The following is a 13287-nucleotide window of genomic DNA, read 5'->3' on the forward strand; positions in this document are numbered from 1 at the left end:
TGATCAGAATACTATAATGAATGGGGTTTCAGGATTTTGACCAGCAGCAGTAAAAGAACGGTGATTATAGTTCCAAGTCAGGGTGTGAGTGGCTGTGAAGGGAACTCTCAGGTGGTGTTGCCTTGCATCTGCTGCTCATCATTCTTGATGGTGGAGGTCATGGGTGTGGAAGGTGCTGTCAGAAAAACCTTGGTATGTTGCTCCAATATATCTTGCAGATGGTATGCATTGATGCCACTTTGTCTCGGTGGTGAAGGGAGTGAATGTTGAGCTCGGTAGATAGGATGGTACTCAAGCAGTTTTTATTCATTCATTCATAGAATGTTGGTATTGCTGGCCAGGTCAACATTTATTGCCCATCCTTATCTGCCCCTTGTGCAATTAAGAGTCAGCCATATCATTGTGGGCCTGGAGTCATATGTAGGAGGAGAAAGTGAGGGCTGCAGATGCTGGAGATCAGAGCTGAAAATGTGTTGCTGGAAAAGCGCAGCAGGTCAGGCAGTATCCAAGGAACAGGAGAATCGACGTTTCGGGCATAAGCCCTTCTCCTGAAGAAGGGCTTATGCCCAAAACGTCGATTCTCCTGTTCCTTGGATGCTGCCTGACCTGCTGCGCTTTTCCAGCAACACATTTTCAGCTGGAGTCATATGTAGGCCAGACCAGGTTAACATAGCAGTTTCCTTCCCTAAAAGAACATTAATGAAACAATTTTTTTTGGACAATCAACCATGATTTCATGGTAATTATTAGACTCTTCATCTCAAAATTTTATTGATTTCCAATTCTAAAATCTCCATGGCAGGATTTGAACAGGGCCCCAAAAACATTACCTGAATCCTTGTATTAGTAGTCTAGCAATTGCACCACCAGGCCATCCTCTCCCTTCAGTATGGCTGATTTAGTTCAGTATCTAGTCAATGGTATCTCATCCCAGTACCTGGATATTGACAGTGGTGGATTGAGCAATGGTAATGCCTATTAACACTAAGGAGCATTGGTTAGATTTTCTCTTGCTGGTACTGGTCATTGCCTAGCTTTCATGTGGTGCAAATATTACTTACAGCTTGACAGCCCAAGTCTGGTTGTTGTCCCGTTTGTTCTACATATTGCTTGGAACTGTTTCAGTACCTGTGGAGTCCCAAAAAAGTGATGCTGAACAATGTACAAATCATCAAGCATCTCTAAAGCTAGCCATGTGATGGAGAAAGATTATTGATGAAGCATCTGAAGATAGTTAGATTTAGGACACTAACCTGAGAAACTCCTACAATGATATCTTGGGATGAAGTACAGAGGAAACTCGATTATCCAAATATCAATTATCCGAAAATTGGATTATCCGAACAGAATCTGAAGGTCCTGTGAAATAGTTATAACAAGGTGGTGTTACCATCAATAGTGTCACCATTGCACCTTTTGTTAACAGTACAGGGTAAATGAGGGTTACCTGCACTGAAGATGATCTGCAAACATTGCATAAAAGGGGTGTTAATGACACTGGTGCAACAATCTCAGTCAGGCAATTGTAGCAGTGTTAAAATAATTGTAACCGACAATGGTGCAACGGTCATGTATTTAGTTTAATAGAGGAATACAGGGGGTACTTGCACTAAAGATGATGTGCAAGCATTGCAGCAAAGAGGTGTTAATGACACTGGTGCAACAATCTTAGTCATTCAATTATTGCGGTGTTGAAAGAATTTTAACACATAAAAATGACTGATATGCTGAAGGATTTGAAATGCATGACAAAATCAGTGGTGTCTTCATTCCTCTCCGACTTTTTTCTGAGTTCGTATCTGGTGTAACTGATCGAGTTTGTTGTATGTACTTACCATGTCTGTGAAGAGAAAGTGGACCACAGTGACAATTGAACAGAAAAGTGAGACTTTAAAGCGTCTGGGGACCGTGGTGAAAAGGCATCAAAGATTTCACAGGAGTACAACATTGGAATTGCGACAGTGTCAGACATTGGGAAAGCAAGATTGAGAAATTCATCAGCCAAAGTGACACGGTAAATGCTCTAAAAAGAAAATCCATGAAGCCAGCAATGGATGAGCAACTCGACCAAGCTGTATTTTTGTGGTTTTTACAGCAGCATGAAAAGGGATGATACGAGAAAAAGCTGCCAGTTTCCATGAAAGACTCCCCACCGGTGAGTCTGATCGCAGCGTGTCATTCGGCTGGTTACAGCGCTTCAAACATAGTCCCGGCATTAGGCAGCTCAGCGTTCTTGGAGAGCAGAAGTCTGTAGATGGTAGCACTGTGGAAGGCTAGAGACTGAAATTGCAGGAAATTATGAAGGCATTTACAGTCAAGGGTGCTTTGTTCATGATTGCTGAATCTTGGGACTGCATTAAGCCATCAACAATTGCAGAGTGTTGGTACAATTGCAGAGTGTTGGTACAATGGCTTGCGTGTTGGGAGCCATGCCAGTGTTCAGGACGGGTGTCCTCTTCAAAGGCTAACCACTGACATCACCGAAAACTGCAGACAACTGGGTTTAGGAGACTTTGTAGAGGCTGAGATCGATGCTTGGGTGAACCGTGACAACGGCATTGGAGCAGAGACACTGATGATCAAATAGTCAACGTAGTCACAGAAGAAAAGCAGGAATGTATGGATGGCGTGGATAGTAAGGAAAGTCTGATACAGACACCACCTCCAGTCCCTGTTAACGAAGCTATTAACAGTTCGCAATGTTTCATGGAGTACTTTGAAGCACAAGATGAAGCTGATGCTGTTCAGTTGATGCATCTTCGCCAAATGTTACTGTTCGCGAAAAAAAAAAGACAGCAGCACCTCAAGCAACAGTGGCTGGATATTTTCTTCGGAAATAATAACCAACCTCCACCTCAATTTATTATTTTTACTGTACAGGTACAGAAAAGGTGATCTGATTTGGAAAATGTCATGTTTTTTTTAAGTGATATCCAGTGTTTGTACAAATTCTACCGACTGAGTGAAATAAAAACTCTGTTAACATGATTTTTAACACAATTATGGGCAGCGGGGCTTCCTTTGTTTAAGGTCAAATCAATTAACCAAATAAACAATTATCCGAATCAAAACCTGCCTGCCCATGGACTTTGGATAATCGAGGTTCCTCTGTAATTGATCTTCAGTAATGATAACCATCTTACATTATGCCAGATGTGACCCCTAACTTCCCGTATTGACTCCAGTTTACTAGGATTTCTTGATGCGACTGACTCAAATACTGCCTTCATGTCAATGATCGTCACTCTTACCTCACCTCTGGAGTTCAGCTCTTTTGGATCATCACTGTAGAGGTCAGGAGCCATGTCGCCCTGGCAGAACACAAACAGACCATCACTGAGCAGATTCCATTTGATAGCACTGTTGATCATCTCTTCACTTACGTGGATGAAAGAGTAGATAGATAGAAGTAATTGGCTAGGTTGGATTTGTCTTGGTATTTGTGCGTGGGTCATTCCTAGTCAATTTTCCACAAATGAGACTAGATGTCAGTGTGCTGGAACAGCTCAGCAAGGCTAATTCCAGAGAACAAGTCTTCAGTACTATTGCCAGAATATTGTCAGAGTCCATAGCCTTTATAGAATCAGTGCCTTCAGCTGTTGTTTGATATGTTGTGAAGTGAAGTGAATTGGTTGAACACTGCTATAATGCAAGAGACTTCAGGGAGTAGAAAAAGATGAAAAACCTACTTTTCACCTCTGTTTGGGCTTCCCCATCATCATGGACGTGGAGTCTCACCTTCTGTTAGTTGTTTGTCCACTTCAATTCACGATTGGAAGTAGTCAGGCTGCACAGATTAGATCTGATCCATTGATTGTGCCATGACTTGGCCCTCTCTCTCAAGCTGTTTCCACTGCTTGGCACTCAAGTAGTCCTGCATTGCAGCTTCACCAGGTTGATACCTCATATTTGCAGATGCCTGGCAAGCTCTCCTGCACTTAATGTTGAATGAGGAATGGTCTCTTGGCCTGGTTGTAATGGTAGAGCAGGGTATATGCTAGATCAAGAGATTACAAATTGTGGTTGAATACCATCCCACTGCTGCTAATGGCACCCAGTGCTTCATGTATGCCCAGTTTTGAGTTACTGGATCTGTTTGAGTTCTGTTCCATTTAGCATGATTGGAACATACAGATTTTATGGTCTCATAACAAATCAAGGATAAGGATAAGTTGAGGAAGAGGATCAGCTACAATATTGAAAGATGAAACAGGCTTGAGGGTTTGTACGGTCTACTCCTGTTTCTATTTGTTATGTTCAGTCTTGAGCAGGTCCTGGAATAGCATGAGGCTAAAACATCTGACTGCTTGCTCTTCTTGCTCTTGTGCAAATCTTGTTGCAGGAAGTTGGCATAGACTTCATTTACAGATGCATGTTGGATTATGCTAGCAAATTCTAAAAGATCGCAGCTGCCGCAATTTACCAGGAGCATCCATTTTTATGGCAGAATTAAGCAACTAACTTCTGTAGTTCAAATGAATGATGAACATTTTTCAATAAATTTTAAATCTAAAACACTATCAGTAAAAATCACAAAAAGCTACCTTCCAAATTTAGTAGGTAATAGATAAGGCAATAGAGTGTTGGCTTTTATTTCAAAGGAAATGGTGGACAAGCAGAGAAAGGTCTTGCTAAAACTAGGAGAAAAAGTGAGGACTGCTGATGCTGAAGATCAGAGCTGAAAAATGCGTTTCTGAAAAAGCGCAGCAGGTCAGGCAGCATCCAAGGACCACGAGAATCGATGTTTCGGGCGCTTGCTAAAACTATACAAGGCACCAATCAACATGCAACTAGAATATTGTGAACAGTTTTAGATCCCTTATTAAAGACAAGATACAGTACAGGAGGCAGTCCAGAGATGCATATCACTTTTGAGTGGCACTATGGTTAGCACTGCTGCCTCGCAGCGCCAGGGACCCAGATTAGATTCTAGCCTCGGGTAACTGTGCAAACTCCACATAGACATTCTCCTCTTGTCTGCGTGGGTTTCCTCTGAATGGGAGGAAACTGAAGCACAGTCCAAAGATGTTCAGGTCAGGTGAATTGGCCATGCTAAATTGCCCATAGTGTCCAGGGATGCATAGGTTAGATGGATTAGCCATTGGAAATGCAGGGCTACAAGGATAGGGTAGAGGGTGGATCTGGGTGGAATACTCTTCGTTGGGTCAGTGCAGACCCAATGGGCCAAATGGCTACTTCCACAGTGTAGGGACTCCGATTCTAGGACATGACCCAGAACATAAAGTTCCCTCCCCTTTTTGCACACCAAGTCCTGAAGATGCTAGTGGACAGGATGGCGGAGAGGAGTGAAATCCTTTTCCCTTTGGCCACTATTGGAGTCAACACCACCAGATATAACTAGTAGACACCAATAGCGACTTGGGTCACAGGTGTGTCCTAGGCTAAAAAGGCAAAATGTGAATGATGCTCTGCACTTCACGAGAATTGCGAGCTTATCCTGCCAGCTTATCGTCAAAGAACACAGCTCAATTGAACTCTGCCACTGCACATTCATTCCACCAAGGCTGATTGATTACAATTTTCATTATTACATGCATCGTGTCCACCCATCCCAACCTTGAGGACTACTAACCCTTCTTGCTTTCAGTGTTTTCTACTTCCTTACTGGGGCCTCCTCACCTGCTACTCAGTCACCGCCAAATGCTCTTCCATCCACTTCCATCAACCCCTCACTTTATCACAATGCAGGAAAAAGTGACCCCTCTCCCATTGGACCATCCCAGAATGATATCTCCACTCTGACTGACAATTCCAGTCTGATTGCAATTGGGCTGTGGTCAGTCCTGCAAGTCAATCACCAAAAAGCAAGGAAACAGATTTCCCCCCCATCCCCCCCCCCCCACTCCAGTGGGGCCAAGTAAAGACTAGGTTTTTAAGTTTAAAAAAAACACAAGATTTACCTCCATTTGTTTCAGTTTAGCTGTATTTCCTGCTCAATGTGCACTTCTTAACCTGAAGAAGATGAAACAGACTGGTTAATACTTTGTAGAAATATCTCATTCAGTCTGCAAGTATGATCCTGAGCTTATGGTTGCTTGTCATTTCAAATTTCTACCTTATATCCATGCTGCCCCTTGTGTTTTTAACCTAATAGTATTCCGGTTATACGGAATACAAGCAGAGAGATAATACCACATCATTGCATTTGACACTACACGGCCTTCGGGACTGAACGTTATGTTCAACAAGTTAGATTCCATCCTCTGCCTCTATCCTGGTTTCTGTACTTATTCCCATTTTGTTGTTTCACTAAGTTAATCTTTGTCTTGTTTTCTCTTTATCGCATCATGTTGCATTCAGATGGTTTATGTACCATTTCACGCCTCATTCGGATACAGCCTTTATTTCTTCATGACATCTATTACCGCTTGCTTTGGCTGTTATAGCATGAAGTCTTTTGCTGTTTAAACCTTCCTGGCCTCCGTTCTATCACAGGCCTTCTCACTGGTTCTTCCAAATTAAAAATTCAATTTTTTGTTAGTTCTGATGAAAATCCATCAGCCCGAAATGTTTATGCAGAGTAAATGGTTAACACTCATATGTAAATGAGGTAAAAACAATGACTGCAGATGCTGGAAACCATATCCTGGATCAGTGGTGCTGGAAGAGCACAGCAGTTCAGGCAGCATCCGAGGAGCTTCGAAATCGACGTTTCGGGCAAAAGCCCTTCATCAGGAATGGGCTTTTGCCCGAAATGTCGATTTCGAAGCTCCTCGGATGCTGCCTGAACTGCTGTGCTCTTCCAGCACCACTGATCCAGACTCATATGTAAATAGCTAACCTACATTAGTAGTTATACAAAGAACAAAGAAAATTATAGCACAGGAAGAGGCCCTTCAGCCCTCCAAGCCTCACCTCTGCGGATCCTCTATCTAAACCGGTCACCTATTTTCTCAGGATCTGTATCCCTCTGCTCCCTGACCATTCATGCATCTGTCTAGATACATCTTAAATGACACTATCGTGCCCACCTCTACCACCTCCTCTGGCACCCACTATCTTCTGCTTAGAGAACTTTCCACGCATATCTTCCTTAAACTTTTCCCCTCTCATCTTGAACTTGTGAGCCCCAGTAATTGAGTCCCCCACTCATACAAAACACCATATGATAGTAGACTCTGCAGAGAGAATCCAGTGTACAGCCTTGTGTTAAACTTAAGAGTACTGAAGTGACTGGAACCAAGTCAGCCAGCTGGACCTGAAAATATGACTTAACAGCCCCAATCAGAGACCTCTGGCTGACATGAAAAGAGGAATGTCAGAGAGGCGGACACTGGTAGTTGACTCTGAATGAGGCAATACTAGAGTCAAGAACTGTTCATTTGTAAATAAAGGGTAACTTGGTGATGGATATCATCCTCTATGGTGGTATTTCAAGAGCAAATAATTAGCTGTATGGTAAATAGAAAGGTAATCACACCAACAGGTCGAGACTCAGACGTCTCTCTCGTACACGATCCAAGGTAACCTCTTTAAAGATCCACCGCCATGATAACAGTAAACAAAGAAATTGCTGGAAAATCTTTGGAGAATTCAGAGTTTTCAGGTCAAATGGTCCCACATGAATGATGAGGTCTTGCATCATTTTTGCCCTAAACTATAGATTTCCAGCATCCACAGTATTCAGCTTGAATTAGTGCAAATGTTCCAGCTCCTGTTTCAAATTTTTATCATTGTCATATTTGTTTGCTTCCCAAGTATTGGATAAGATATCTGACTCCTGAATGAAACTCTGGAGCCTATGGAGCTTCTCTTTGAAAGAATTGAACAAATGTGCACATAAGTCAACATTTCCCCCCATCCCAAACATAAAAAATAACTTATAACTATCCAAATGTTTTGAAAAGTGCCTCCACCTTACAATAGAAAGTAAGGACGAGAGGGGTGACCTGATGGAAATCTTCGAAATTGCGAAGGGATTTGACAGGGTAAACATAGGGCTGAATTTGATGGGCTGCCTGCAGCAAGGAAGGCAGGTAGTTCGCCCCATACAGTAGACCCAGACAAGTACCCCTAGCTTGTACCCCCTCCATAAATTATAGGGTGTCAGGGGAAGCTTTGATTAGACTGGCTCCCAATTCAGGGCCTTGAGGGCAATGATGTCAAATTAAAGGATGCATCCCGCCACCTCTCTGATGAATTGGGCAGTGGGAAAGGTCTGTATGCAATGTGTAACCTACGAGTTTTAATCAGTGAAACAAGGTTTTGCCTCCTTCCTCATCCTCTGGTGTCAATCTGGAGACCCCTCAGTCCCACAGTTCTATTTGCCCCACATGCACCCTTCCTCCCCCTGCCTGTGGCAACGTCTCCCCACCCCACCTCACCAGGCCCTGTTGAGATCACAGATTTACCTGGATGTCTGGGGCAGCACTGGATGCCAGCCCCTTGGCTTACCTGGAGGACTGATTACAACCAACCCTGCTGCTGGCATTGCTGGTGTACAGTTCATCCTCCTGGAGCTGGGTGGATGTTCTTCCTCATGCTAATCGAAGGGCCATTGTCTGAAAGAAATTAAGGTAGTCTGAGCCAGCGAGGTGGAGTCTAACATCAGAAATTTAATCTAGAGTGCGGGCTTAAATGTTTGACTGTATGGTCCAGTCTGAAACTGGAGATCATCAGTACAAATTATATTCCAATTAAATCACCAATTAAATGAATACAGTTAAAACATTAATTTGAAAGGAAACGTCCGTATTTGGAGATTTATGATAATATGGACCTCAAGTCAGTGGAAGAATTGTGGTGATTAGCATGTGAAGGAAAGCTTGGATGATGACTCAAGCCCTTTACAGCCAGTTAAGTACTGCCTTGTCACTGTTGTACATGAGATGTACAGTACACCTAATTTGCGTACGGCAAGCTCACAAACAAATGACGTGGCTGTCAGTCTGAAAGCATGAGCTATGCCTTAACAAAAACCCCATCGTGTATTTGGGATCTCCTCAAATCCTGCCATTGTCATCCAGAACAAGTTAAACAGAGCTACTCAGAAAATAAAACTTTGAGTAGTCGCTGCACAGATTGGTTTTTATCCCACTTGATCCACAATCATAAAAACAAGGAGTTCTGCAAATCAGTGTCTGTGAGTCGAAATCTCTGTAGTCAGTAAAGGATCGGCCTCTATTTATGGGCTCAAGCCAGACAGTGGGACTTGAACCTGCAGTTTTCTACCTCAAAAGTAGTGAGTGCCACCCAATGAAAAAGCTGCCTAAATTAAATCCAGTAATGATTTGGAGTGAAGTTTTAGAATACTAAACACTGGCTGCTGTTATGATCCATATGAAACAGGACTCAATGCCTTGATTACAAATCTGTGCATTCACGTTTCACAAAAAAAATTTAGTAGTTTCATATCAGGGGCATAACAACAAGAAAGTTTTCATTTTTTATGACCTAACTACTGTTGAGAGGAGCATCTTAAAACATTTTACAAACAAATGTAAACCATTGGATGCGAACTTATGGGGCAAGGATAGAAGAGTGACAATATTTGAAGATGGATGAATACTTACTGAAGATACAATGGTAAAATGGGCTTTGAAACCCAGCTGCAGAGATGATCATTTACAGGAAATCAATTCCACAAAGTCAGACATTGAGATGCTGACTAGTCATCACATGGAGGGAACCAATTCTGGATTCCTGTTATGTCCCCTGCATAATATTAGATTGCATGGAGGTCAATGGAACTGAATATTAGGCCAATGAATCAGTAAAATAGCACTTGCTTTTCACTTTTATTCAAAATGAATTTTTCACGTCTTAGATTAGAAGTGTGAACATATGACATGGTGGGCAAATTGCAATTGATCAAGTCCCAGTGACTGGAACATCTACACCATTATAGCCGCGTAGTGTCAATTGCTATCGTACATTCACAAAATGAATCGGAAGATTCTTAAATAGCTGGTGGGATTTTTTAAAAGCTATTATGATTAAAAATGTTTAGTTGGGCAGCCAAAAATATTATATGACTTGGAATGCTACAGGCTAGCTGACTTTCCAGATGTATTTAAAAGGTGATATGATCCCAGATGATAAAAAGGAGAATGTATGTATCAAAGCATCTTAAGAAGTTGATATGTAAAACTCAAAGCCACTTCATGTTGTTTCCACAGTCCTTCATCTCTGATATCAATGGTGACTGTTGCTGAGTTGCAGCAATGTATCAAACATTATGGCTTCAGTTCCCATTCCAGGACCTACAAATCTCAATTGAATCGAGGTACAATTCTACAAGATGTTATGAAGAGCGGGCCAAGCTACCCTCTTCACTTTATGCAAAAGATTCCATGGCACTATTTTAAAGAGCATCTTGACCAATATTTGTATCCCTCAAATCAACAGAGAGAGAGGGTGAGAGGGTCCATAAACTGTGTTTATTGTGGGATCTTGCTCTCTGCAAATTGGCTGCTGCTATTCCTGAATTACAGCAGACTGCACTTCAAAAGTAGCTGATTGGCTATAAAAGGTATTGACAATTGCTGGACTTATACACTAGGTACTAGGGAGTGTTGCTGAACAAAGAGACCTTGGAGTGCAGGTTTATAGCTCCTTGAAAGTGGAGTCGCAGGTAGATAGGATAGTGAAGGCAGTGTTTGGTATGCTTTCCTTTATTGGTCAGAGTATTGAGTAAAGGGTTCGGGAGGTCATGTTGCAGCTGTACTGGAGTTCGGAAAGATGTTGTGAAACTTGAAAGAGTTTACAAAGATGTTGCCAGCGTTGAAGGATTTAAGCTATAGGGAAAGGCTGAACAGGCTGGTGCTGTTTTCCCTGGAGCGGAGGCTGGGCTGACCTTATAGAGGTTGCAAAATCATGGATAGGATAACTAGACAAAGTCTTTTCCCTGGGGTGGGGGAGTTCGGAACTAGAGGGCATAGGTTTAGGGTGAGGGGGGAAAGATATAAAAGAGACCTAAAGGGGCAACTTTTTCACACAGAGGATGGTGCGTGTATGGAATGAGCTGCCAGAGGAAGTGGTGGAGGCTATTACAATTGCAATATTCAAAAGGCATCTGGATGGGTATATGAATAGGAAGAGTTTGGAGGGATATGGGCCGGGTACTGGTAGGTGGGACTAGATTGGGTTATCTAGTCAGCATGGATGGGTTGGACCGAAGGATCTGTTTCCATGCTGTACATCTCTATGACTAAGAAAGTTTTCTTAATATGTAAATGTAACTGCTAGAGAAGGATTAAAACTTGACCGCCTCTTTGGTGTTCATACGAGACAAGAACTTAGTGTTAGTAGGGGAACACTTTGGGACTAGTGATCATATTTCTATTAGTTTTTAAAATAGTTATGGAAAAGGATAAGCCTTCAATTAAAGTTAATGTTCTTAATTGGAGTAAGGCAAATTTTAATAGTACACGACAAAAACTTTCAAATATTGATTTGAGTAGACTCTTCGCAGGTAAAGGGATGACTGACAAGTGGGCGGCTTTCAAAAGTGTGATAACGAGTGTTCAGAGGCATTAGAGTAAAGGGTAAGGCTGGTAAGATGAATAAAGTTATTGAGGTTCCTGTCAAAAATAATAAGGAAACATACGTTAGTTACAGACAACTGGGATCAAATGAATGTCTTGAAGAGTATAAAGGGTGCAGAAACATTTTAAAGAGGAAAATTAGGTGGGAAAAGAATGGATATGAGATAGCCTTGGCAGATAAGATTCTACAAGTACCTTAAGAGCAAAAGAGCAATTAAAAAAGAGAGAATAGGACCCCTTAAGATCAACGAGGTCATCTAGGTGATGATGCTCAGGAGATGGGAGACATACAAAATGAACATTTCACATCAGTCTTTATTATGGAGAAAGAAATGGAGGCTAGAGAAGGCGGAGAAATAAATATTGATGTTTTGAAAACAGTTCACATTACAGAAGAGCGAGTGCAGGAGGTCTTAGAAACCAAAAGGTGGATAAATCTCCAGGACATGATCAATGATATCCTTGGACACTGTGGGAAGTTAAGGAAGAAATTGCAGGGCCCTCAACAAAAATATTTGTATCATCTGTAAATGTGGATGAGGTTCCAGAGGACTGGAGGGTGACTAATGTTATGTCTTTATTTAATAAAGGCTATAAGGAGAAGGCTGAGAAGTATAGACCTGTGAGCATGGTGTTGCTGGTGGGTAAGTTGGAGGTGATTCTGAAAGATAGGATATCATTTAAAGAGACAAGGAATGATTAGCAATAGGAGAAAGTGAGGTCTACAGATGCTGGAGATCAGAGATGGAAATGTGTTGCTGGAAAAGCGCAGCAGAGCATGGTGTTGCTGGTGGGTAAGTTGGAGGTGATTCTGAAAGATAGGATATAATTTCAAGAGACAAGGAATGATTAGCAATAGTCAGCATGGATTTGCACGAGGGATATTATGTCTCGCAAACTTGATTAAGTTTTTTGAGGAAGTAACCGTAATGATTGATGAGGGCAGAGCAGTAAATGTTGTTTACTGGGACTTTAAGAACGCCTTTGACAAGGTTCCCATGGTAGATTAATTAGTAAAAAGTTAGATCACATTGTATTCAGGATGAACTTGCCAATTGGATACAAAATTGACTTGATGGTAAGATTTGGAGGATGATGGTGGAGAGTTGTTTTTCAGACTGGAGGCCTGTGACCAATGGTATTTCACAGGGATCAGTGCTGGATCCACTTTTGTTTGTCATTTATATACAAGATTTATTAGAATATAGAAGGCATAGTAAGTAAGTTTGCAGAAGACACCAAAATTGGTGGCATAGATAACCTTCTTCACTGTTGACTAAGATTACAATGAGATTTTGATCAATTGGGTCAATGGGCTGAAGAGTGGCAGATGAAATTTAATTTGGGTAAATGTGAGGAATTGCATTTTGGTAAAACAAACAAGACCAGAACTTATACAATTAATGGTAGGATTCTGGGTAGTGTGTATAATAGAGGGACTTAAGGCTTCAGGTACATAGTTCTTTGAAATTTATGCCTTGGGTCGGCAGCCTGGTTAAGATGGCATCCAGCATGTTTGCCTTCATTGCTCAGACCCTTGATGATAGAAATTGGACGTCATGTTGAGGTTGTACAGGATGTTGGTGAGGTCTCTTCTGGAGTACACTGTCTAGTTCTGGACACCCTGCTGTGGGAAAGATAATTATTAAATTGGCGAGGGTTCAGAAAAAAATTACCAAGATGTTGCTGGGAATGAAGGGTTTGTGTTATAAAAATAGGCTGGATTGGCTGGGACTTTTTTTTTTCCCCACTGAAACATAGGAGGTTGAGAGGCGACCTT

The 13287-nt window shown here is 41.8% G+C and overlaps 1 protein-coding gene across 1 annotated transcript in view; it reads left to right on the forward strand.

The window, feature by feature from the left end:
• Positions 1 to 13287, forward strand: part of grin3a (glutamate receptor, ionotropic, N-methyl-D-aspartate 3A) — a 146616-nt gene that overhangs the window by 80113 nt on the left and 53216 nt on the right. The gene's annotated exons all lie outside the window — the stretch shown is intronic.

Source organism: Chiloscyllium plagiosum, chromosome 2, assembly GCF_004010195.1.
Source record: "Chiloscyllium plagiosum isolate BGI_BamShark_2017 chromosome 2, ASM401019v2, whole genome shotgun sequence".
Lineage (NCBI taxonomy): Eukaryota > Metazoa > Chordata > Chondrichthyes > Orectolobiformes > Hemiscylliidae > Chiloscyllium > Chiloscyllium plagiosum.